The sequence below is a fragment of the Bos grunniens genome, chromosome 1, assembly GCF_055505025.1.
Source record: "Bos grunniens cultivar Pamir isolate PY7600 chromosome 1, Bosgru_T2T1.0, whole genome shotgun sequence".
Lineage (NCBI taxonomy): Eukaryota > Metazoa > Chordata > Mammalia > Artiodactyla > Bovidae > Bos > Bos grunniens.
In genome coordinates this window covers 59,707,605-59,735,428 of record NC_141165.1, presented here as the reverse complement: position 1 = coordinate 59,735,428, position 27,824 = coordinate 59,707,605, and the positions used below count along the sequence as shown (strand labels likewise).

Here is a 27,824-nt window from a genome sequence, read left to right as displayed (position 1 = left end):
AATTAATGCTCTGCCATTAGAAAATTCATTATTTGTTGCAGAATGTCATGAAGTTGAGGGAGACCGTGTCTCATTGTAAGGTATGCACAACCTTCGAACTCTGGCTGAGTGAAAATTCTAATACCTTTTTTGAAATGCCATGCTGTACCAAGGCTGCTCTGGGACCTGGGGTGCATTTCATCTTGAACTATGAATTGCAAAGATTTTTATTGTCTTCTGTCACAAACACAGCGTCCTTTTATTGTGGTTTTTGATGCATTAAATATGTTTTTATGGCCCCCTATGTCTATTGTGCCTAGCATACTGTTGGTACTTAATAAACGTTAAATAATAATAATATATGTGCATATGAGATTTGTGGAAAGAAATGACATACTGTTTTAGGGATCTAAGATTGTTCTTCTGGTGCCTGGGGAAAACATACAGATGAGCATATTACTGGGAATAGATGAGAGGGAGCCATCAATAGCAATGTCATCTTCCTAAAATATGATGTGGCTTCGTCAGCACAAATCATAAACCCCATCTCCTCCCTTACCTCACTGTAGAACTCTAATGTGGGAAGTTGAATTCCTGGATTAATAGAAATAGGTATCCAGGCACTTTCGAATTTGGCAAATCAACAAATGACGCTGTCTTTTCTTGCACATCAGTAAATTTGTACAGTTTATAGTGAAATGCCGGGGTAAGCTCTGGATTGTTTCTTTTTAACTGTTCTGGGAACCCATCTAAGAAGGTTTTGCGGGTGTTCTGCTTTATCCCCTGGGGTGAAGAGGAGGGGCCCCAGACACTGGCTTTTTAGGGACCATTTCCCCCTTGGCTGATATCTTTGTCAGTAAGGAGCCACCTGTATCCGCATGCTTCCACCAAGCTGAGCCTCACACCACTTCACCAGATCCCTTCCTTTACGAGCTGGATGTAGCCCAGAATATCAGCTCTCCATGTTGTGCCAAAAGTCCTTCCAAGTCCAGCTCAGAGGTGTTTGTATAAGATAAAAACGGGACAATGTGGCATCTCCAGACGGCTCATCTGTTTACATGTGTCATTTGGCTCAGCCCCGATGTTAGCTCACCAGCAAAGAAGGCAGGAAGACGTGCAATCAAGACTCTGTGATTCATCAGGTCTGTTCCTCTTTTGGGATACAATGTTGGTATTCTCTGCCAGTCCTCCAAGAGTCTGTTTTTTTTTTTCAGTCTCTCAGGAAAATGTTTAAATATATTCAATATATTCCTCCTGCAGCCCTAGCCAGAACATACCTTTCCTGCTGAAAGATGGATGGGTTAGATTCTGAAAGGGAGTCACTGCTTTCAGTTGTTCTTTAACAAAAAAACCAAAAAACTTTTTTTTTCCTTTTTGCTTTCGGAGAACATATTTTGGTGGAGTCAGTACTAAGGTAGAGCTTTCTTATGGACTGTGGAGAATGAGGGTCTTTAATGCCTTTATGTTCAAAGGTTCTTTTTGAGGGGCTTTTGTGAGGATATAAATTACGGTAGCAACAGGTATATTTTTCCCTCAGTACAAAGGGTAAATTTTTTGCAACTTAAAAAGGATCTGTTCTTTTATTGTTGACCTTGATTTTTTTGCAATATTCTGCGTTGCCCCTGCTTTGGTTGTATTATTCTCTGACCCATCCAATTACCATTTCTATCAGCGCTTCGGAAAGATTATGCTTTTTGGGTGTTCTGTAGATGTCTTTCCAGTGGCTTCACTTGATGAATGTGACAAGTTTTGTGTTTTCACCCTCCCCTCATTGAATTGAAAAGTTTTTTTGATAAATACAGGCCAATAAGTGCCCAAAGGCAGTGTTTCAATGGCTGCTAAGTCTTTCAAGGTTAGGACTTAACCTCCGTTCTCCCTAATTCAACTCCAACCTTCAGTCTGAAGCCAATCAAGAATATCAGATGATACTTAAACAATGAAGGATTTCTGATATTCAGGTACTGCCTCTGTTCAATAGGATTGCAAATGCTTTGTGTGAAGAAAGTCGGTTTTGCTCTAAAGTACTGTCACAAAAAGTGAAATTACCATTTGCTTGGAATGATGCCATTCATCATTGTCAGAACACTAAGCATTGTAAGTAGCTAGGCCTCTCCAAATTAATGCCTTGTTTTGCATCAGCTAAATTTCCCAAATCCTCGAGGATGGGTCATACAAAACTCATCTCAGTGTTTTAATTTATCAATCCAATATGAGTTCTGTGAGAGGGAGCTTCATTTGGTCTTAGCCCTTTTATTTACAGTCTAATTCTAAAAGAAAAGGAAATAAGATATGAAAATAAGTTGGAAAATAAGATAAATCTCTCAGTGAAATCACCAGATCTACTCAGTCCTGTAGCAAAACCTCCATAATTCATTTGTAGGTCAGCTCAAGGGATTAGCCATGACGTATTTGGAAATTCATTTATTTTTATTTTATTTTGCTGTTTCTTATGCATAAGGGTAATACTGTCCCTAAGGCTTTTCAGGTAGCCCTCAAATCTTGACAACATTTGCTGTCTCTGAGGCCTAAGCCAAAATTAATTTTCAAATAAACAGCATAAAAATGTATGGAGTTGTATAAATTTGAATACAAAATGCATTTGTTTTGTTTGCTTACATACATACATACATACTGTCTGTTCAGCCAAAAACCATAATATGACATTGAAATTAACGGCCAAACGCACATCATGAAAGTCAAAAAAGTTTTTCTTTGAGTTAAAAAAAAATACAGAAACATGCAGCATTTTATTTCATTTCCATCTCAATGTGGTCTTTAACATATTTTCAGAGGATGTTTTTAATTGTTAGCTTTTCCTAGAAGGAAATTAGAAATCCTCTGTAGGAAAAACAGATAGTTTGGGACCTGTATAGCTTTTATTAGTTCAAAAGATTCTGTTGTCTTGGGAGATGCAAAGGTATTTTCTTTCAGAGAGTTAAAAAAAAAAAAAGAGGAAAAGAAAAAGGTAAACCAAGTTAGGCTGCTTGATTTCCTTTCTCTGATAAAAGACAGATAAAAGCAATGTAGAGTTAAAATGGGATGAAATCTGCTAAGATTTATGTTGGGCTTTTTTTTTGGTGGTTACCAGGAAAAGAAAAAAGGATTCTGTAGTTATACAAAGATGATCCAGGAGGCAGGTCCTTTGGCAGAGGGCAGGGAGGTGTGTGTGTGTGGGGTCTTTGCTGGAGCCCCTGATGTCAGATACCTGCGTGTATGCTTCTCATCAGGACTGGTCCACAGGGGACCTAAAAGATCCTGAAAGCCATGGTCTTTCCCCTTCAACCCTCAAAATGGTTTTTAAGTGTACTTCCACAAGGGGGCTTCATGGACATTTGCAAATGTTTTTTGTTTGTTTGTTTGTTTACATGTTTCTTAAAAGTATTAAGAAATGAGCTCCTGCAGAATGAGGCATAGAAGTTCCATTTCTTGGCCTTTTGAAAGCTTTATTATACAGAAAACAAAACTAGCCCCTTTCCTGCCCCCTGGCCTCTGATTGGGAAGAGGTCTGTGAAAGCAGAGGGCATGGGGGAGAAGGCTTCGAGGCTGGAACTGGTGTCTGGCGGCCTGGGTCTTGTCCTGGGCCATGGCCTTTCAGCTCCATTTCAGCATGTGGCATGAAAGCGCCCACGTTGTCCAGTTTTGATTGCCTGGCTGAAAATGGCTATATCTGTGGTTGCTTTCTTTCTTTCTTTTTTTTTTTTAAATTTAATCCACATTCTACGTGTTTCCTCTGAGTATGGTGGAGTGGTCCTTATATGTTTCTGTAGTCTCTGAATATAGAACTTTTCATAGCTGTGGATGGTTTAACTGTCTGAAGTATGTAAAATATGAAATACTATGGCAAAGAATAACTTCTGAAAACAAGACCAGTTGGTCCATTTTCATCTGCGCATCTTGAAACGAGCCCTGGGCTGAGAGTCTGCAGACTAGAACTAGAGCCTCTGCTCTGACATCAGCTAGTTGGACTTTACTAGGAAAGCATTTTCATATTTATGTGTCTCGATTTTTTTATGAATGATGATTTTCAAGGGCCTTCCTGTATCTGGCATTCCATGAAGACTGGGTTGCTTTATTTCCCCCTTTCTGCTAGTCAGGCCAGTATTACCAGATATAAATATTTCAATGGCTAAAATAACAAAATCAAAGGAGACAGTACGTGTAGTGTGACATGTGAACTCTGGATTAAGAGAATCTTCGGTTTGAATCCAAGTCATGTCCTATGCTTCCCTGGTAGCTCAGACAGTAAAGAGTCTGCCTCCAACGCAGGAGACCTGGTTTGAATCCCTGGGTCAGGAAGATCCCCTGGAGTAGGGAATGGCAACCCACTCCAGTATTCTTGCTGGGAAAATTTTGTGGACAGAGGAGCCTGGTGGGCTGCAAGTCCATGTGGTCGCGAAGAGACAGACACCACTGAGCGACTGGCACTATTTCACTTTCCTGTCCTATACTACCTGAGAGAGTAGGGCCATGTGGAGGGAAACAGCCAGGTGTTCTCTGAGCCTCAGTTTATAGAAAATGAGGGTTGATTAGAACTGTTTCTGAGGTTCTTTTCAGATGTATGTTTCTAGGATTTGTCAAGTATTTGAGCTCCGGAATGGTCCTAGTAGTGTGTATATATATATATATATATATATTTTTTTTTTTTTTTTTAAGTGTCTGTATCTCTGAAAAGTGGTCGCATCTTGGTTGGGATTTTGATTCTCCTGATTGTCCAGTTCTAATTCACATTGTATTATTCATTGTCACGGCCAGATGAACGTGAAAGCTGAGCAGAGACACGAGACACAATTTGCATCCTAGAAGATGACAGGCTCATTCTGACCTGTGTCAAATATGTGGAAACTAAGTCCCAAGAAGTTTAGCTGATTTGGGGGCAGGCCAGGATGAGAAGGCAGAGCCAGATTCTAATATGACTTAGAGTTTAAGCCCTTTTTCTTTACCTTGTTGGGTGAAAACCCAAGAAACTCATGATAAAGAAGTTGAACCTAGGAAGAATGATTGGCCAGGTTTTCAGGTATTCATTCCTGCCTAGGAGACCAAGAGATGGGGATGTAGGAGGATTTGGAGTCCGAGTAACTCTCAGTTGAGATAAAAGCTGGTTAGAAAGTGGACCATGGTAGGGACCTGGGTCCATCTCCTGAGCAACCAGGTGACCTGTGGGCTGGCACTTGATAGAGTACAATCCAGATTCATTCCTTCTGCTGGCTGAGGCTCAGACCCTTATTCTCATCTGCAAAATGGGAGAAATAACATTGCTACTGATGGGGGTTGGAAGAGGTAAAGAACTTTGTATGCTACCTGGCCATTAGTAGCTATCAGCAAACTGTAGTTATAGTAATAGTTTTTGCTATTGTTATTTTAAAACTGGACTGATACTCAGAAGGGGCACATGAGAAAGTGCCTGAAGCTCCCAGCAGGAGAAGGGTGCCTGCAGAACCTTGTGGTAGAGGTTGGATGGTGTTTAGTCTCTGACACTAGGTACATGCCCAGAGTCCTCTTTCCACAATCTTGGTGTCTTTCCCCTTTAAAACCCTTCCCCAGGCCTCCTGTGACGCACAGGTCAGGGACTACCAAGTCTCCCTGAGTCCTTCCTTCCCATATTAGAGAACACAACACCTTACTGATTTTTCTAATAACTAGATTCCTTCTAGATCTAACTAGATTCCTTCCTCCTTCTAAAACCCATCTATGAAAGCAGTGCAAGAGTCCCTGACTCATGGGACCCATCTGAAGCTCCATTCTCAATGTTCACCTGCAAATTGCTGGGATTTTGGAACAAAATTGTTGGGCTGAGGGGGCTAAGATTCCTTATGGCCTGCTGCTGCTGCTGCTGCTAAGTCGCTTCAGTCATGTCCGACTCTGTGCGACCCCATAGACGGCAGCCCACCAGGCTCCTCTGTCCCTGGGATTCTCCAGGCAAGAACACTGGAGTGGGTTGCCATTTCCTTCTCCAATGCATGAAAGTGAAAAGTCAAAGTGAAGTCATTCAGTCGTGCCCAACTCTTAGCGACCCCATGGACTGCAGCCTACCAGGCTCCTCTGTCCATGGGATTTTTCAGGCAAGAGTACTGGAGTGGGGTGCCATTGCCTTCTCCCCTTATGGCCTAGGTGATCCCAAATAGGAGGAAGAAAGAAGCCATGTCTGGTCCATAACTCTGATGTTGGGCCAGTGTTTTCATGGCTACCAGCTCCCTCAGAAAGTGGGGTGAGGAGCAAGTAGCCTTAGGTCCTGTCAAGGTTGGCAGCTATGTTGGGAGAGCAGACCCCTGGTGGATAGATGGCTGGAGCTGGGGAGAGATAATGGTGAGAAGAGGACAGCATGGAGGAGAAGGGGCAAACGGAGCTCTAGAAGACCTGACTGATGAAATTACTCAGTTCACCCTAGATCAGTCTGACCCTTTGTCCTTGCCACCCCCCAGACTGCATATTGACCTTCTGATGCCAGTCTCCACATGCTCCTACGTGGGCAAGCCTCATGGTCAGATTCAGTTCAACAAATATTTACCAAATGCCTACCCTGCTCCTGGTGTTGTGGTAGGTGTTCAGAAGTGAAGGGTGGTCCTATCCATCAAGAGTCCTGGGCCTCACTGTGTAACCTCTGGGTCCCCTTAGCCCTGCGGAGTTCCACTTCTTCCTCTGTTCAATAAGGACAATGGTATGTGCCTCCTGGGGTCATTGTAAGGACTCTGTGACATGAAACTTAAAAAGAGAGACACATAAAAGATTCCAATACTTGTTTCCTTTACTCCACCCATTCTCTTGTTCCAACCTGTTTCAAAGTTCTCTTTAATATTCCTTTCTAGCAGAGTCCACCTGCCTGCACAGAGAAGACTTTAAGTGACATTTCTCCTGAGGGGTGGGTTGTGTGTGTATGTGTGTGTGCCCATGGTTGGTTTGGACATGTGAGGTGCTAAGGTTGTTCAATGAAGTGAAATTCAGGTGTAGTGAAGAGAGTTCTTTACACTAAACCTAATTATTTCAAACCTTTTAGTCTTCAGAGGAAAAAATGAAATATTTGGCAATTAATCTCATAATTCAAATAGAAAACTTGCTTTGTTTGACTTACTTGGGCAATACTCTTTTTAATGTAAGTAGTTCTTACTAAAGTATTTTTTTGAGGCAACTGAGTCATTGTTATCTCCATTTGGCTTGTGCTATGCTGTGTGTAGTTGCTTGGTCATGTCTGATGCTTTGTGACCCCATGGACTGTAGCCCAGCAGGCTCTTCTGTCCATGGGGATTCTTCAAACAAGAACACTGGAGTGTTGGCTTACCTAAGATATACTGGGTAGCTTCCAGTGGCTCAGACAGTAAAGAATCTTCCTGCAATGCAGGAGACTCAGGTTCGATCCCTGGGTTGGGAAGATCCCCTAGAGAAGGGAATGGCTACCCACTTCACTGTTCTTGCATGGAAAATTCCAGGGACAGAGGAACATGGTGGGCTACAGTCCATGTGGTCGCAAACAGTCAGACACAACTGAGACACCTTCTGTGGAAACTTGAATTATGGAATTTATATCTATAAACAGAGTTTTGGAATATATTTCTCAAATATATACATTTTTAATTTTCTATCCCAATATGAATATGCTTATTGGGATAACTTTATATCCCAGTAAATGTATGTGCATTGTTTTCCTTTAATAGAATTTTATGTTTTCTCCTATATTCTGATTCTTAACTATATTAATTTTAGGCAAGCATAGACTAGGAAATTAAGCTCAAGAATTTTGTTCTCTTAATGTTTAGCTCTCAAATATTGGTGAGTCCTTGCTGTTTTATGTATGTAACACTCTGTTTCATGCCCACAAGTAGATTTCTTGACATTTGGGCCACATTAGTAATTTAAATAAGCTTTTTCTTTCTTAAAAATATTAAGTATCTCATGGCCAGCATCACTGTCCTTTACTTCACAACTTTTCTTCAATTTTTCTAGTGCTGTTACTTTCTTTTATTAGAAGAACTGCATTTCTTTTTCTTTGAAATAATTAAACAGCTCAGTCCAGATAAGACACTTTAATGCATTATGGTAACCAATTTTAAGTGAACAACTTTGATTTTGGGGCCCCTTGCCAGGCTGTTGTTTTTCTGGGCCATTCTAAAGAGAGAGGGAGATTGAATGTCCAGAAGAGTGTCTGCGCTTGACATTTCTAAGAATAACTATGATAACTTCGAGTGATTCTGGTTAATCTTATGACAGGAGGACAGATTTGAGAACTGATTAAGCCTCCCTTTCTATCATTCTGTCCTAAAAACACCTGGGACTCTCAGCAGAGGAATCTATGAATCACTGTCTGTTGTCCACTCATCCTGTCCGGTCCTCTCCACGCTGGAACTAATCAACTGCCTTGAATGAAGCATGACTTGCAAGCTGAATTCTGAAACCTCCTGGAATATTCAGGAAGGAGCAGGCACAATCTTTCAGGGTGATTTGGCCCACACTCCAAATGAGCCTCCAGATGTAGACAAGATGGTCAAGAGGTCAGACAACACACATTTTGAATGAATTCCCCTTGACCATTTTTGGGTTACTTGTTCTCGAAAGATATTTTCAAGGGAGTAGTAGATCAAAACATGGGATATGTCAATATGTCAATACCTCAGTCTTCTATTTTTCAGATTGTTGGTTTGAACAGATCACCTGCTGCTTTGATGTTTGTAGACAGAGCGGCTGGTTGATGGTGTACACGTCGGTAGCGTTGTCCTGAGCGGGTGGGGTTGGCACTGTGAACCTGCTCACAGGCCAGACCTGCTCACCTGACTGCCAGAGCCGTCTGGCAGGTCAGAGCTGGTGTGCAGTGATGACGCCTGCGCTGGTTACCTTCAAATACTGGTTTATCTTCTTGGGTGCCCCCTCTGCTGGAACAAAAGAATAATCATTGTCTCTAAGAACAGGCAGGGGCTTAGAATTTGGCCCCCAAAGCAATCACCTCTTCTTTCCTAACTACAGGCCAGCGGGATAAACACAGTTCCCAGGGTGGAGAAGGAGGACTTTCTGGGACAGGAAAGCATTTGGTCCTTCCAAGTGAGGCTTCTTTCTGGAGAACTTTGGGCAAGCCTCTTTGAGTTGGACTAGCCAGTGTCTTCCGGGAAGCGGAGAGATTAAAGCACCAGATTAGTGATGCTACACAGCTGAATAGCAACACATGTGGCCAAAACACTTACAGCATCATTGTTTTTGAAAATGAACTCCCAGCACAGTTCAGTACAATTTTTTCTAGTGTGTCATTTCCCACTCTACTTCCCCAGCTACATACAAAGACAGAAGCAGCATTTCTTTTTATAAAGTTTTAATTTATTTTTATTTTTAATTTTTGTTGAAATAGAGTTAATTTGCAATATTGTATTCATTTCAGGTGTACAGTAAAGTGATTCCATTTTATAAATATATATATTCTTTTTTTTACTTTTTTTTTTGCATTATAGGTTACTACAAGACATTCAGTATAGTTCCCTATGCTATATAGTAGGTTCTTGTTGGTTATATATTTTGTATATAGTAATGTGTATATTTCAACCCCAAACTCTTGATTTATCCCCCTCTTCCTCTCCCGTTTGGTAACCATAAGTTTGTTTTCTGTGTCTGTGAGTCTATTTCTATTTTTTATAAAAGTTCATTTGTATCCTTTTCTTAGATCCATATATAAGTGATCCCATATGATATTTGTCTTTTTCTCTCTGGTTTACTACACTTAGAATGATAATCTCTAGGTTCATGCATGTTGCTGTAGCATTAGTTCATTTTTTATGGCTGAGTAATATTCCATTGATTACATGTACCACATCTGCTTTATCCACTTCTGTGTCAATGGACATTTAGGTTGCTTTCGTGCCATGCTTGAGACCACAGAGCAGGCAGAAGCAGCACTACAGAGCCTGCCAATGGCTTTCCTTAGCTGGATCATCCTCTGAATATAGGTCAGTTCCAAGCCCTGCTTACTTTCTTCAGAACTAAGAGTTTGGAGCCTTGTGAGGCAGTCCTCAGTCTTTCAAATCAAGAGTCAAATTTAGGGGCTTGTTGCTTCTTTAAACTGTTTTATGTTAAATATTAAGCAAAAAAAAAAAAGAGAGAGACAGTAATGGATACCTCAGATATGCTGATATGCATCCAGTTGTCTCTAATAATGCTTTGCTAGTCTTGCATCAAGTGCTTATTTTTTCTTAAATTATTGTGGGTTAGAAGGAGGTCTTTTGGAGTACTGACCCCCAATCCCATTCTTTTCTCTTTCTTTCCACGGCTGTCATTGTCCTGAATTTGGTGTTTAGCTATCCCACGCATGTTTTCATACTGTTACCACCCGCCCTGTATGTGGCCATAATATACCATGGTTTTGCATGTTTTAAAGTTTATTTAAGTGGAACCAACTATTTATACTATCCTGAACTCCTTTCCTTATCCACTATTATGCTTTTGTGATTTATCTATGATGTTCCAGATAGGTCAAATCCATTCATTTTTATTGCTTTGTAATATCCTGGTATAGGAAAATAGCATAATTTATTTACTCACTGATGGAAATATAAGTTCTTTTTAATTTTTCACTATTATGAACAATGCCAGAGTGAACATTATTGCGATTTTTATATGCCTGCATGTAGTTTAAGTACATACCACATTTTCAGTTTTATTAGATGTTTTCAAGTTGCTTTTTAAAATCATTTTGCCAATTTTTTACTTTTACCAGTTGTGTATGAAAATTCTAGCATTCATACATCCTCACAACAAAATGTATAAAACTTATATTTTGTTATTCTTATGACATAGAATTATGTTTGGTTATTTTAATTTTATGTGATTACTAGAGAAGATTGAATATTTTTTTCATTTTATGCTATTTGGGTTTCTTTTTCTGAATTATCTGTACATATTATTTTCCTTTTCAAAAATTAAAGTCATTTGTATTTTTAAAATTTATTTGTGTGGATTCTTTATAAATTATTTGATGTTTTTTCTAAAACCCCCTTTTTATTAAAAAAAAAAATAATATACCCACACCAGGGAATATAGAAAATAAAGAAGTCACCAATAATTTCACTGCCCTAACCAAAATATTGATTAATTTTGTCCTATTTATTGCTAGTCTGTTTTTTCTCTTATGATTTTTTTGTGTAGTTCTAATTACAAGGTATATGTAACTCATATTCTGAATTTTGCAGTTAATTATCATAAGCTTTTTTGGACACAGTTGTATGGCTTTTATAGCCAGCGTTCTAAGTAGATGCATGCTATATTAATATCATTGAGTAGGTCTGTCATTTCCTTTTTGTTGGACATTCAGGTTGCTTTTTATTTTTCCATTTTATAAATAACATTATGATGAATACTTATACCTAAAAAGCTTTTGATATTTTAAATTATTTTCTTAGAACAGAGCCACAGGAGTCAGGTTACTGGGTCAAAGAGGATATACATTTTTAAAAAGTAAAATGCATTGCAAAAATAGTTTAATCAGTGATGACAATCTAAAGAAAACAGGGTTTAAGAAGACTCAAGGGAGCCCGGCAGAGGTCTAAGTGTCTGACTCACCTTCCTTGGCAGTGAGAAAACTCACAAGACTATGGTTTCTCCAGCCACTTTCCTGACCCAAAGCACTACTCATTACAGACATTTTCTATCCTGCTTTTGCAACAATTTGACTCTGGGGTAAAAAAAGAGAATTTTCCAGGGCTAAAGCTTAATGCTTACAAGGTTAAAACTTATAAATGATTTTTACTGATTTTTAAACACTGGTAAAGGAAAGCAGTCTGTTTATTTTAGGACCTGAAATTGGATATGCAAGAAGAGGGAGTATCTAAAGGCAGAAATGATGCTCCGACTAGCTGACAATCTTATAGAACATGGGCATCTCTTCACTACTTGGAAGGGCTTTTATGTTCATATGATTTACTCTTTGGCATTGGGCAGAATAGAAGGATCAGATTATCCTGTATGAAAAAGCATTTATTTGGAAATATGTAATACATGTGATCCTTAATTTATGATCAGGTTCTATTCCAAAAGTTCCTTTACAAGTCAGCTAATTAGAACTCAGAAAACATTTTCCCTTAGAAGCATTATTGTGAGTGGTGGTATGGTTTCCAGACTGGTGCATAAAAGCCCATTTAATCTGTCATAGATTTCTAGTGTAGCCCCGGTTTCAAATCTAGCTTAGCTAGAATCTATTTGTGTGATCTTGGGGTACTCATGTTACTTACATTTCTAGTCTGTAGTTGAGGAAAGGGTTTTGTGAGGATTACCTGAGATAATATATATATAAATGTTTTATGAACTGTGAAATGCTGTATGAAAGTAGCAGATATATTGTTTTTGCCCACTAGATAAATAATTATTAAAAGACAGGACAATAGTATTAACACTTGGCCTTCAAACTGGGGAATGTAAACCCCAAGACCTGTGCAGGTGATCAATTGGGGTGTAGCAGGCATATATTAGAATTCCTATGTATAAACTTCTTCTCCTACTTTTATTTTTGTAAGTACACATCACAGTAGAATATTTTTATTGATATTTTTATCTATATATAAATGATGAATATTGTAACCGTGATCATAAGGGACTTGATTGTAATTGTAATCAGTCGTTCAATCATGTCCAACTCTTTGACACCATGGACTGTAGCCTGCCAGTCTTCTCTGTCCATGGGATTATCCTGGCAAGAATACTGGAGTGGGTTGCCGTTTCCTACACTAGGGGATCTTCCTGAACCACGATGAACTCCATGTGGCTCCTGCATTGGCAGGTGGACTCTTTACCACCAAGCAATCTGGGAAGCCAATGATGTATATGCTCATGATTGAAAACAATTTATTATTTGTCTAAAGCAGTTTGAAACCCACTAGTCTATTGAATCTGTGGAGGGTTGAGTTCCATTCTCTCTTTTTTTTAATTTCCATTTGTTTTTCCTGTTAACCAAAACTCTTGGAATTCTCTAATCTTTTTTGTGATATGGAAAAAAAAAACTGAAACCACAATACAAGATGCCTTTCAAAAAAGAGAAAGAAAGAAGGAAGGAAGGAAAAGGTTCACCCAATTCTTGCCTCTACTGTGGGGTCAGGTCAACTGGTGGCTGTGTTTGGGGCAGCAGATTGGTTCCGGTTCCTTCTGCTGTGGCTTCCAAGCTTGGGCTCTGGCAAAGTGCCTTGAACCTTTGGCATCTGACAATGTCTTCGCTGGGGCTTCCCAGGTGGCACAGTGGTAAAGAATCCACCTGCCAATGTAGGAGACTCAGGTTCGATCTCTGGGTCAGGAAGAACCCTGGAGAAGGAAATGGCAACCTACTCCAGTATTCTTGCCTGGGAAATCCGATGGACAGAGGACCCTGATGTGCTGCAGTTCATGGGGTCGCAAAAGAGCCAGACATGACTTAGCGACTAAACAACAAGTTTATTCATATCTTTATGCTATGGAACAGAGGATATATGGAAGATGATGCCAGTTAAATAAATGAAGTGATAATCTTCATTTATAACGTTATTTCTATGTAAAAAGTACCTTATGTAGTTCCAGCTTAGACAAAATAGTGTCTTCTTGTTTCTTAGTTCCTGTGGGTAGAATATTGGTATTCCCAGCTTTGGAAGCTCTAGGCAATGTGTGTGTGTGTGTGTGTGTGTGTGTGTGTATGTGTGTGTATGTGTGTCTGTTTGTGGAGAGAGAGAGAGAGAGATGATTTGGAAAGAGAAGTTTGTAGGATATCAATGCCTATCTGACCCACTCCAGTACTCTTGCCTGGAAAATCCCATGGACGGAAGAGCCTGGTAGGCTGCAATCCATGGGGTCGCTAAGAGTCGGACACGACTGAGCGACTTCACTTTCACTTTTCACTTTCATGCATTGGAGAAGGAAATGGCAGCCCACTCCAGTGTTCTTGCCTGGAGAATCCCAGGGACAGAGGAGCCTGGTGGGCTGCCGTCTATGGGGTCGCACAGAGTCGGACATGACTGAAGCGACTTAGCAGCAGCAGCAGCAGCAGCAGCAGCAGCAATGCCTATCTGTGTTGGCGTGAAAAGTGACCGGATCTGTCATTTGCTATTTTCTTTTTCTGAAAGTTAGGGTTGGGAGGGACACTGGATGCTTTCCCCCCTAGGTTTAAAGCATTGACAAGTTAAATCCTTCTTATGGATGATTCCTAGAGTCCTAAGGATGAGAGTAGGAGGAGAAAGGGATTGTAGCAGCTGTTTCTTGGTAGTTAATAACTTTAGACTACTGAATTAGGAAAAGCATACAATTAAAAATTCTGTTAATCAAAGCAGTATGTTGAAAACTGTCAAAGGGCCTCATTGTTATTTCATGTAAGTCAACTTTCTGGGCTGGGACCCAGAATGGCTAAGTGGGTGTTGAGATACTTACTGGATAGATTTAATGCTACAAAATTAATGCAACAAAGGAGATTTCTGCCAATTATTTCCAGAATAAAAAGCCAATGAAATCCTTTTAGCTTTTTTCACATGCATCCATTTTAGCAGTGGGCATTTAGAGTTTTATGTTAAAAGGTAAACCGTGCCTTGAGATTCAGAAGAGAATGGATGTCTGTCTAGTGGTGAGAGTTCCATGATATGGAAAACCCATCAGAGAAACAGGAGAATGGAAGTGAATTATAACACGGTCCACATAATTGAGCAAGGCTAAATAAGTTTTGAAAGCAGTGGCCCATTCAGTTATTTCTTTTATTTTTCATATTTTTCTCGACTCTGCAAAATAATAAGAAAGAAAAGAAAAATCTGCTGAATGCCTAGTCATAGTTTATTGGAGCAAGAAAATAAGCCATTCTGAACCATTCTCTGATTTGCTGTGAGTGGCAGAACCGTTCACCGTGGTGAATCATAGCAGGGAGAACCATTTGGAGTGATTATTTTCTGATGTTAAATTGCAAATGGCACATGTGGAATCAACAAAGGTATGAATTATTTTTAAAAAATCTTTAAAAATTTCTGTTATTGAAAATGTGTATTTGTATGACCAGCTTATGACTTCATTTCACAATAGCCAAGCTAAGCCTAAAGTATATGTCTCTTTGTTTTTACGTTTGACTAACTGGAAGCTTTCCTGGTTAATATTTTTATGTCAAAAATAGTATATTGTCCTAGAAGCTGCATGATGGGAATAATGGTGGGAAAAAAAAATATATATATATAAACATTTGGCTGGGACGAATGGATGAAGGAAAACATTTCCTGCCTTTTACTTCAGTAGGAACCTGTTGGCTCTTAAACAAATAAAATGAGGGATTAGCCCTACCTGGGTGAAATGTTAATAACATGCAAATGGTTTATCATCAATATAATAATAGGCACTATTCACTGCTAATCCTGCCAGAATCCCTGATGGTAAGGACAATATACTTGACGTTTAACTTGAAATATCATCTGCCTTCAGTAATCTGGTGCCTTGTTTTGGTTGAAAAGTTTCAGATTGCCTGGCCCTTTAAGGCAAATCTCTGGTATTCAAATTGATGAAGTAAAAAGGTATTTTATGCTCCAGTGTCTGCTTTGTAAGAGCACTTAATTTTAAGAGGGCAGAGTGGAATGCTTCTATTTAAACTTTGGGGGAACTGGAGGGAGGGTGGCCACATTCCATGAAGTTCCACTTCGGCCCCTGTTTTTCCTTCATAAGGGGAGACATCAAGCTCCTAGCTGGGATTGGGGTTCAAGGGTTGGCTTCCATTTTTAGTGGCCTTGAAAACTGTTCTTGACAAGAAAACAGGCTGGTTCCGAAGGGGAAGGAAAATAAGGTTTTCAGAAGGGAAACCCTTGGCATCCTGACTGCACACAGAGGACACTCAATCTGTGCTGTGAGTGACTGCATACACATTTAAGATAGCACTTCAAGCATTTCAGGCTGGAGAGACATAGTGGTTGAGGTAACTGCACAGGTGTGGGGGACATATTCTTAGCACTGTGAATGCCATTTTCTGTAGGTGGACATGTTTTAGCCCCTGTACTAATTATTGCTAATTAATACTATTATATTAATTATTGCAACAGCATTCCCCCACATTTAGCAGCTTAAAACAACAAACAGCTGTTATTTCTTCTAGTTGCTGTGGGACACAGCAGGGTAGTTCTGACTCAGGGTCTCTCGGGAGGTTGTAGTCAGAAGTTGCCCTGGGCTGCAGGCATCCAAAGGCCGGGGAATGTCTGTTTGCAAGCTCATCATGGACAGTGTGCAGGAGCCCTCAGGTCCTTGCCACTTGGTCCTCTTCTTGGGGTTGTTCACACCACTGCAGCTGGTTTCCCCTAGAGGGAGTGATGGAGGTGGCACACTCTGCCTATTATGGCCATGTCTCTGACTTACACACTGTCACCTTTCCTTATTCTGTTGGTTAGAAGCGAGTCCTGGAGTTTAGCCTGCATTCATAAAAAGCGCATTATCCAAGTGCATGAATGCCGGGAAGCAAGGATCACTGAGGCTACCTTAGATTCTGGCTATAACTATCCCTTTCATGACACTAATTTTGTTCAGTTATCCCATGACTCAAGAGATTCTGAGGATCTACTTGAACTATTTGCATTATATAAGCTTTAACTCACCTTTGGTTCACCTCCAACAGTCATTTGAGGAGCCTGAATCCAGTAGACCAGTGGAGGGTCTTATTGAAAACATCATCATCACTGCCACCATCCACTGACTGTGAGCCTCGAGTCAGCCTTGAGAGGAAATAAAATCATTCAGCTGAATTACATGAAATTAATGTGTTGGCTTCAGTCCAGTTCCCACTGGATATGTGTCCTTGTCATAGGAAAAAGTACTGGTAGCTTTAATTGACCATCTGAGGAAGGTGACAAGGAGAAAAGACATTTGTGAACATGACATTCTCAATCTGGGACAGGGTCATTCCTCTGAAGGGAGTTTGAAGAATTTGTCATTTCACTAACACAAAAGAATTACACCTATAATCCACATTTTCCCAATTGTAAAAGATACTTTCTTTGAGTAAGTCTAGTTAAAAGATTAAAAAAATCAAAAACATATATGGTTTAGGCCATTGATGTTCATGACTTAGTCTTCCATTTGATTTCCTTTAAAAAAAAAAGCTCAATGCATTCAGAGGTCATTCAAACAGCACTGAAATTGGAAATGCCAACCAGCCAGGGTAAAGATGCTGGCTGTGTAGTTTACAGAAGATAAGCAATGGATTGTTTCCATACAATGTGATCCAGCATATTGAAGTCTAATCATGGAGCCTGGGATCAGATATCCTAGAAGAGGGGCCACATGAAGGGATTTGTGTTTTTGTGCTTCATTGAGAATCTGGGGACCAGCTTCAGCTGGGAAAAGCTAGAAAAAAATGGTGCCCCAGAAACTTGGGTGACAATTTCTTAGGAAATAAAACTGGTCAGAAGCCAAAATAATTCATCATTTTTAGGTTTCCTCCATGATCAGCAGCAGTGTTCCCTCTAATTTTGCTCCCATAATGTCCCCCAGGGTGTGATACATGGCAACAAGCTGGGCAGAGGCTTGACTTCATTCTCTAGTCAGAATTAGGGACACAGGCAGGAGAACAGGTAGGGAGGGGCAGTGAGCCTCTCAGGACTTCCTCCGGCAACTCTGAGCCTTGTTTTACCTTTTGACTTTGGAGTCTGCCGTGCAGTTAGTTTATGTTCTCACACCCCCATTTGGATCAAAAGCTTCTTCCTTTTCAAACAAAGTGCAGATGAATTCTATGCAGTAGACACTTACTTAGGGGTCTTGCCAGTGTTTTCATTTGCACTCTATTTTCCACTGCTCATTTCCTTCTCTGCATTTCTAAAGTCACTTGCTATGACACTAATATGATCATATTTTTATTTGTGCTTTCTTCCCAGTTCTTCCCCCAAATACAAGACTGTGAAGTCCTTGCAGGAAAAGATTGGATTTTAGTAGTTCATTTCTCTCTAGGCCTTAGCAGAATGCCTGGCCCCTATTTAGATATGAATAATGATATTGAATGAATGAAGGAAGGAAGGGATGAAGGAGGGAATAGGCAGGCTGAGGCTTGTATTTCATCACTCAAGCTCTGAGTTATATTTCTGGGCTCTTAAAAGAAAACCTAGACACTGCAGAATTGGTCAGATGCATGTGTTACTGATATAAATGTTATAAAATCATCATATTTCTTCTGGTAAATTTATTTAGAAGTTAAAGTTCTGGCCACCTGCATTAGCAGCTCAGATGGAGAAGTTTAGATTGGCATTTAGATTAGCTGGCTCTGTTACTCAGTGACTTTGCATACTTGTTCAAGGGCACTGGAGTCAACCAATGTTTATTTTTGGATTCCCCATTGCTCTTGGGATCAGTGCAGTGGAGAATGGTCCCTCCCCCCATTACCTCCTTCACCTTGTTAGCTGTTCCTGGTCCAGGGAGCACTGTAGCCCAGCTTTGGCCTGGCAGGCTGCTACTTGGTGCCCTGTTATTTTTAGCATATGAACCACAGCAGCAGTTGGCAATTCTGAGCTGGCCCATAAAGGCTAATTCTTTTTTGTGAGATAGAACCATGGGAATCTCCAGTTTTTATGTCTCTGTATTACCTCATGATCCATAATATGTTTAAGACCTCAGTCTGTGATGTGCCAATGTGTTACCAGAAAACTTGTTTTAAGAGGCATCATCTGATTTAAGGCTCCATATTTTAGGATGAGAGTCAAGAAATTAGGAAGAGAGAGAGGAGTAACAAAAAATAATGATTGAAGTCAAAATCCTGTCAGAATTTCCAAAGAAAGACACTTTTGCTTGAATAACAGAAAGTTACAAGGGAACACTGAAGAGACCTGAAGGTGTAATGGAGGTTGTATTGGTTAACATAGGCTGTAATGTTATGTGCTATAATAAACACATCTCAGCATGTGTTTATTTTTCTCTCATATAGTATTCAGGTGCATGCCTCTATCAATGGTACGGGGGAAATTCTTCTTTATCATTTGGAGGAAGGTACCTACTGGAGGAACTACCTCCAGTAGCTCCGGGCTACTGGAGACTTTGTCATCTTTACCTTGTAGCTTCCAACGTCCCCTCAGAGGTCAATATCCTCCCAAAAGATGGGGACACAGCATGGAGGATTATGTGTGGAAGTCTTTATGGATCAGGTCAGGAAGTGAAACTTCTCTTCTGCTCAGATTCTGTTGACTGTAGCCGTGTGACTGGTTTCTACCTATCTGCGATAAAGGCTGGGACATGTAGCATTACGGATAGAATTGTGACTTCCCAAATTCATATGTTGAACACCTAACCCTCAGTACCTCAGAATGTGACTCTATATGGAGTCAGGGCCTTTAATGAGGTTGAAATGAGTCTGTTATGGTGGACCCTAATTCAGTCTGTTTGTGTCTTTATAAGAAAAGATTAGGACACACAAAGAGACAACAGAGATGTGCATGCACACAGAGGAAAGGCCAAGTAAGGGCACAGCATGAAGGTGTCTGTCTGCAAGCCGAGAAGAGAGGCCTCAGGGAATTCACGCCTGTAGACACCTCCATCTTGGATGTCAAGCCTCCAGAACTGTGAGAAAACAAATTTCTGTTGTTTAGGCCACTCAGTCTGAGTTATTTTGTTGTAGTAGGCCTAGCAAGCTATTAGTTTAGTCCAGGAGCACAGAAAAAAGTAGACACTGGCTTAGTGGTTAACTAGCAATCTCTGTCACAATGTGGAGAGTACCATTTAGTCATTTGTCCATTAGTTTGTTCATTTACTCATTAATTCAGTCAATATTTATTGACTGGTTTTCTAGGCACATGGATTAAAGTGGATAAAATAGATAAAAATTTCTGCTTTATGATAGCTAAGGTTTTGTTGGATATTAAAGAACCCAATTAATTCCCATTAACAAATGAATGGGTAAAGAATATATAGCATATATATGAGTGTGTGTGTTTAGTTGCTCAGTTGTGTTCAATTCTTTGCAACCTATTTCGACTGTAGCCCACCAGGCTCCTCTGCTCCTGGGAATTTTCAGGCAAGAATACTGGAGTGAGTTGCCATTTCCTTATCCAGGAGATCTTCCTGACCCAGGGATTGAACCTGTGTCTCCTGCATTGTTGGCAGATTCTTTATCCATTGAGCCATTTAGAAAGCCCCTATGTGGTATATCTGTATACAGTCAAATATTATTCAACTATAACAAATAAGGAAATCCTGCCATTTGGGGAAATATGAATGGACCTTGAGGGTGTTATACTAAATGAGATAACTCAGGCAGAGGAAACAACTACTGTATGATATCACTTATTTGTGGAATCTAAAAAAAAACTGAACTCATAGAAGCAGAATATACTGATAACAATCAGGGGCAGGGAGGTATGGGAATTGGAGAGATACTGGCCAAAGGGTACAAACTTGTGCTTAGAAGATATGTAAGTTCTGGAGACCTAATGCACAGCATAGTGATTATAGTCAAATAATGCTGCACTATATACTTCAAAGTTGCTAAGAGATTGGATTTTAAATTAAAAAAAATAAATTAAATAAAGCAACCAATTACCATCACATCACCATGCTTTTATTTCCTTCATAGGACATACCAAGTTCTGAAATGATCTTGTTTATGGATCTGTGGGCTTGCTTATTATCTCCACCCTGCCCTTTAAAAATGAGCTGGAACTGTTTTTTGGCCTTATTTCTTATTGTGTCCTTACTACCTCAAAAACACCTGGCACTCGGGAGGCTTTCAGTATTTTATTTGTTAAGGATTGAATGAGATATCATGGAATTAGATTTCAGGAAGAAAAAAATGTAATGAATGATTTCTCAATTATAAGGGAGAGTGAACAGAATTTCCATTTTTTTTTTGCATTAAAAAAGTGCCTGGTAGCCAACCTTGTCCCTTAGCCCCTGAAGTCTTTTCAGGAGTTTAATTTTAAAGTTCCTAGTTGTTTTCTGTAGAACAGTATGAGTTTAGATTCCTGATGTGCACAATATACTAAATGATGGAATATCTACATCTCAATATATCTTGATTTGCCACTGACTTCGTTTTAGAGTCTCAGGGATTGGAGACTTGGAGATGGTGCTGCCCCAGACTCTTGCTTTAGAGGTCAGGAGAAGTAGGCCAAGGGGACCCCCCACTTGCAGAGCTTGCCAGTGGCACAGTTGAGACCAAATCTCCAGATTAGGCCCCGCAGTGACACATCTAGTGCTCTTTCTACAACGCTAATCCTTTTCCTTTTCATTAAAGGTGGGATTGAATGGTGGTTACAGGTGCCAGGTCTGGACTAGGCTGCCTGGGCTTGGATCCTGGCTCCACCATCAGCTGACTGTGTGACCCTGGATAATGTCTCTGTGCCTCACTTTCCTGTGTAAGATGGAGATACGAATAACATTCACCTTATAAAGTTGTTCTTTTAACTCTTTTAGGAGTTAATATGTGTACAGTACCTAGACTAATGATTGGTACATAGTAAACATTCAGTGAATGTTCATCATTATTATTAGTATGATTGTTATTTTAATGTAATATGACCAATGTTTAAAGAACTTTCAGGTTTCTTTTGTAACTATATGAAGAATTCCGGTATGTTTTCTAATATTTATCGACAAAGAAATAATACAAGGGATATTAATAGTTTTCATCACACCTGAAGAACTAAACATAAATCCTAACTATAGTTTTTTCACCAAGAGATTTTCCAAACATTTTTTTATTGAGATATAATTGACATCTCATAAAATTCACCCTTTTAAAGTATACAATTTAGTGATTTTTAGTATAGTCACAAGATTGTACAACCATCACCACTATCTGATTTCAGAACATTTCATCTCCCAAAATAAACCCCATAACTATTAGCAGTCACTTCCTGTTCTCTCTTCCGCTAGCTCCTAGAAACCACTTTTCTACTTTCCATTTATGGATCCTTCTATTCTGGACATTTCAGACAAAATGGAATGATATTGTATGTGGCCTTTTGAGTCTAGCTTCTTTTACATATCATGGTGCTCTCAAGGTTCATTCATATTGTGGCATGTATCAAAACTTCATTCATTTTATGGCTGAGTAATTTTCCATTGCATGGATACACTGCATTTTGTTTATCCATTGATCAGTTGATGGACATTTAGGTTGTTTCCATTTTGGGGGGGATATTATAAATAATGACGTTATGAATATTTGTGAATTAGTTTTGTGTGCGTATCTGGTTTCAATTCTCTTGGCTATGTACCTAGGAGAGGAATTGTTGGGTCACATAGAACTCTAGGTTTAACGTTTAGAAAAACTGCCAAACTCTTTTCAAAGGGGCTGAACCGTTCCCAGATACTTAAGATACAGTATTTGATGATTAACTTGATTTTTATAAGTTAAAAGTGAAAGAGGAATCATTTGTACTCAATATTCACAGTAAAGACTTACCATTATTTAAACCTTTTGAGAGCTTGTGTCTCAGCTACTGTGATGAACACTGCATAAACCAAGACAGATGAGTCATAATTTCTGATTTGTGGCATTTCAAAGTTGACCCACCCCCACCTTTTAAAAAAAGTATAGATTGTTATTTTTCTTCTCATTTGTTCACTACCATGAAGATTTTAGGGAAGAGTCTTATAGGGCAATTATATGTATCAAGACCAGAGGGCAGTAGGGACCATGATGAAATAGACATTGGGTAGGAAGCCAAGATGTACAAGACCAAGAAAATCCCCAGTCAGTAGATGATTTGAGTGTAACCAATTGTCAACTATTTCCATGATGGACAGTGGCCTTCTACCCCATCATAGACATAATTTAAAAAAGAAAAAAAAAGCTCTCTCATTTATAGAGACTACATTTGTTTTTCATGTCAAGAATCTGGTAGAAACTTTCATTTTCACAGAATTACCTCCTTGTTTTGGTTTGGGGTCTATGTAGTCGTAAAATTTTGTGAGCTGTGGCGAAGTAGATGAATGATTGTATCCACAGATCTCTGGTTTAAGAAGCAAGCTCCCAAGCATTTTGTTCAGTTATTGCCTACTGAAATGTATATTTCTTAAGGACAAGCAGATGACACTTTCCCAGGTAGAATGCAGAAATTTACCAGGACCCATCCTGAACTTCCTGTCTTGGGGCAGCCTGGTGCTGTCCCTTCAGTGGAGGTCTAATAGTCAGACTGCCAGCAGCTTTCAATTGCTGTGTCATGTCACTGAAGTGGGTGACAACTACATTTCATCTTCATGCAAAGAGTTGTTTACCCTCTGTGTAAATAGCTGTGAAAGCAGGCACATGTATTTGTGGAAAGTAAAGTGAGATTTTAATGGTCCATGTCACGGATTTTCTTCTCAGGAGCCTGTCAAGGTGGAGGTGAGTTAAGTACAGGATATAAACAGGGCATTCTGACCTGGGCAAGAACCAAGAGCAACAACTCTGTGAATTTGCTGATTTTGTTTGATATTTCCCTTGTCTGCCCAGCACATCAACTATACTGATTTTATGCTCTTTCTTCAGTACAGGTTGTCCTTCCTCAAGCTATTTCTCTCCATCCTGGATGCCCTTCCTTCTTTGCCCCTCCTTCCTAATTCTCCCAGTCTTCACCCTATACCAACTTCTCTTCTCTACACAGACTTCAGAATGGTGGGCGTTAAATTGTAATTGCTTATTTATGGATTGCTGTGTCTGCCCACTAGATTGCAAGCTCTCTAAAGGCAAAAGTTTTTTCTTATGCTGGTTTGGAATCCGCTTTAAGACTCTGTCTCACCCAGAACTTCCTCAGTCAGTAGCCACCAGTTGGGTGAATAAACGTATAAGGGCTGGAATAGAAGGTAATGATTCTCATGACAATGCTTAGTTTCAGAAAACCATGCTGGAAAACTTCTAGGCTTTTCTGATCTTAAAAACGACATGTGATCTTTTCTGTGTTCTCCCTTCCCCCACCTAGGTGGGCCTCCAGCTGATGAAGAATAGATAGCACAGAAAATCCGGGGCTGGCAGTGCACTGAGGGAGTGTGGTTATGCTCCAGAATGACTGAATGGAGCCCACACCTGCTGCTTCATGACTAGGGTTTCAAAGCTTTCAGAACCTGTGTATGCAAAGCTTGTCTTTTGATATCAGGATAAGTTTCAGTGGATTTAAATGGTGTTGTAATCAGATTTAAGCACAGGAAGCTTTTTTTCCCCACCCTGTATTTACAATGAAGCTATCTCTCTTAAAGGCTGTTTGGTCACCTAAATCTAAACAACCATGTCAAATTTTTTTTGGTTGCTCTGGAGTCCTTTCTTCTAGAATACAGCTGCAAGTGGGTGGGGGAAGTTGTAAGGAGGCACATGTCAGATATACTTATTTATCTCTCAATTATGGATGCCCTGTACTGTTTAAGCTTTCTAAACCTCAGTTACCGCATTTGTAAAATGGAGATAATAACATCCACCTCTTAACAGCTACTGTGAGGATCAAATGCTGTAATGCATGTAAAGCACCTATAACAGAGCATGTAATAAAATAGTGTCTAATTAATAATGCTTCCTCTCTTTTCTCCTTTCCTTTGGTCTGAATGCTGAAGGTTGACTCTGCTCATGCTGAAGAGAGCAAAGCAGGGAGCAAGATATAGACCTGGTCTCCTCTTGTATCTCCATGTTTGCATTCAAAGGGGATGCTTCTCTGTTGTCCTTTTCATATAACCACAGGATGGCTCTCAAGTTATCAGACTATCTACCTGAGTCAAGGAAAAGGCAGGAAAAGAGTAGAGGTGGTTTATTCCTTTCTGCAAAGGGGAGAATGAAACTTTTAATACTATCTTAATTTTTAATGCTTGTATTCCAAGGAACTAAAGAATATTTTGCTTTTTCTGTATCCATTAATTGCATTCCAATGAATTAAACAGAGGTATAAATATATAGGCTACCTAGGTGGCAGAATGGTAAAGAATCTGTCTGCCAATGCAGGAGATGCAAGAGATGTGGGTTTGATTCCTGGGTTGGGAAGATTCCTTGGAGTAAGGAACCCAGGGAACTCAAATGGCAACTCATTCCAGTATTCTTGCCTGGAAAATTCCATGGACAGAGGAGTGTGGTGGGCTATAGTCCATGAAGTTGTAGAGAGTTGGACATGAATCACCATGCATACATGCATATATATATGCCATGTATGAAGCATATATATGAGATACATGAAACATATATACTATGTATATGGTATATAATGTCTTTATTTATTTATATATCTTCCGCTTCTGCTTGATTTTGCAGATGGATTTAGGAAATGGGAGGAAATAGATCACTGCTCAACAATGTGGCTGTCTACTTTTATGTGAATTCTTACTCAATTAATTAGAGAAAAAAATAGAATTCTAGAAAAAAATGATTTCAAATTATATTTTCACTTTCCAAAGTCAATTTCACAATATTTAAAAGTTTTTTTTTTTCTTTTTATAGATTTTGTGTCTCGCTTTGGTGTGTAGTCACATTGTTAATAGGTGATCTAGGGCTTGAATCGCTGGAGGAGGGAATGGCAACCCACTCCAATATTTTTGCCTGGAGAATCCCTATGGACAGAGGAGCCTGGTGGCCTTCCCATGGTGTTGCAGAGTCGGACACAACTGAGTGACTAAGCACAGCACAGGGCTTGAATGGGGCTTCCCAGGTGGCGCTAGTGGTAAAGAACCTGCCTGCCAGTGCAGGAGACATAAGAGACGCGGGTTCAGTCCCTTGGCTGGGAAGATTCCCTGGAGAATGGCATGACAACCCACTCCAGTATTCTTGCCTGGAGAATCCTATGGACAGAGGAGCCTGGCGTCTACAGACCACAGGGTTGCAAAGAGGCAGACACGACTGAAGCTACTTGGCATGCATGTGTGCAGGGCTTGAGTGAGGTCTGGTTTTTACTTTTCTCTACATTAGATGATGCGTCTTCTGGAGGAAATTAAAAAAAAAAAGTGTTAAAAATAAGTGATATGTCTTCTCTAAGAGGACAAACAAGATAATGAAATTGAGTTGGAAAGGCTCTAAGACCTTGGTATTGACTTCTCAAAGAAAACAGTCAGTAAAGAGTATATAAGCCCAAAGAGAAAAGGATGCTGAACCTGTGGGATCATTGGTGCTATGTGTCAAGCCACAGAGAGGACTGTAGCGGTCATCCAGAGAGATAGCCATGAGCTGGACCATGAGAAGATGGGTCCTGCCATCCAGCCCAGAGCTGTAGAATTTATTTCTGAATTGTCAGCTTAGTAAGGCCCTTGTTTGTCCTTACAAGGACAGAGCCCTACTCGAAGGCAGAGACAGGCAGTGAGGCATACGGGATGAAAAGCCCACACCAAACAGACTGGCACTGACATAGTATCCTCAGAGAGAAGCCCTGGTGCTTCCCAGCAAGAGGAATGAGGTAGGAGACTCAGAGACTGCCTTCTGGAGCCCCCACCCCACACAGATCAGTAGCCAACCTGAATCCTCGGCAGCAGATAACCTGCCCCATTCCCCTTCTCACTGCCCAGGAGGAGAAAGGAGCAGCCTCCCCATCGTCTTCTCTAGCTTCACAGCAACCCTGAGGTAAAGCCTGAGTATGAGTGTATTAGTTTCCTAAAATGGTCCTAACAAATAACCACACCCTTAGTAGCTTACAACAACAGTAACTTCCTCTCTTGTCTTCTAGTTTGTGAGGCTGAAATCCAGGTGTCTGCAGGGTTGGTCCCCTCTGGACGCCCTGAGAGGGGAGTCTGTTCCATGCCTCTCTCTCAGCTTCTGTTGGCTGCAGGCAAGCCTTGGTACCCGTCCTTGGCCTGCAACTGTATGACCGCTGTCTCTGCCTCTGTCATTCCCGCTGGGTCTCTCTCAGTCTCAAATCTTTCTCTTACAAGGACATCAGTCTTAATATGGTATCACTCAAAATGCAGAAGAGTGTTTCTTGAGCTATAACTAGATTCTTACATATAACATTTTAACATTATAAATAAAAGCATGATAGCAATGACATGCAGAAATTAGTATGGCTCTTATTTTGGTAGGAAAACAAGTTTAATTCAACTAGAAAATAAATGACTCAAGTCAATAATGCATTTTTCTTTGAAATCATAGCTTCATTTAATTCACCCACAGTAATCTGTCCTCAGCCTAGAACTTCCTTGACATGCCACTTTACTTTGAGCCCATTTGCACTATGGTGAGAACTTTGATCGCCATATATTTCAAAGAATTTCTAGGATAACTTAAGAAAGAAAAATAGGAGATTGAGGGAAAAAAAAACCTAACAATCAAGTGGTTTGTTGAGCTGAAGGTGGGGTTTGTGATGAAACCCTGGGTGAGATTTCCTTGAGTTAGGTGGGTGGTTGGTGATTGGTTGGTTGGTTGGTTTTGGAGGGGGGAAAAGAAAGGAGACATTTTCAGGCTGTGTCTCTCACACAGACTTGGGAGCTGGTACTGAGCCTCAGTCAGACGGCACTCTTGTTAGATGGAGGACTGGAACAAGGAAAAACGTTGTCTTTTCCTTATGATCTTTGTAACAATGCAAAGTGAATTTTTAAATGTCTAGTTGAGATTGTGGAGAAGAAAGGGCTTGAATAGTTTTGCAGCAAGGAAAGAGAAATTATTTAATGACTACAAATTTAGGGTAGAAAGATATTGTTGATTATCTTAGGTTTGTGCACTGATTCAGTTTTTTTGTTTAGCAAAGGCAAAACTTTATAAGAATTTGCATATGTCTTTTCCGAGATTTCCCTCTTATTTTTGGCCTTTCTAACCTCATTTTTTCATAATCTAAGGGTTCTACTCCTGGGGCATTCAAATCAGGAGAGACTACTTGAATTTTAAAATTCAGCTCATTTTGTGCATGTAGACAAAGTCCTACTGTTAGCTGTATAACAGAGTGCCTACTGTGTAATAAAAGTTCAGTAAAGTGTTGTCTTGTCATGTGCTACTCCCCAAAATTTCATAGCTACTGCTCATAATACTTCCTTTCCTGTGCGATGCTGTGTTGCATCTT

At 40.0% G+C, this 27,824-nt stretch overlaps 1 protein-coding gene across 18 annotated transcripts in view; it reads left to right on the top strand.

Annotated features, from left to right (window-relative positions):
- The window catches only part of MECOM (MDS1 and EVI1 complex locus), a 627,827-nt gene that overhangs the window by 94,900 nt on the left and 505,103 nt on the right, over positions 1-27,824 (top strand). The window contains exon 1 of one of the 18 annotated variants that reach the window (XM_086318426.1): positions 14,682-14,872. The exons of the other annotated variants lie outside the window; for them this stretch is intronic. The gene's annotated coding sequence lies outside the window, so the exon portion shown is untranslated. Of the gene's footprint in view, positions 1-14,681; positions 14,873-27,824 lie in introns of those variants that run through there. 18 annotated transcript variants of the gene reach the window in all.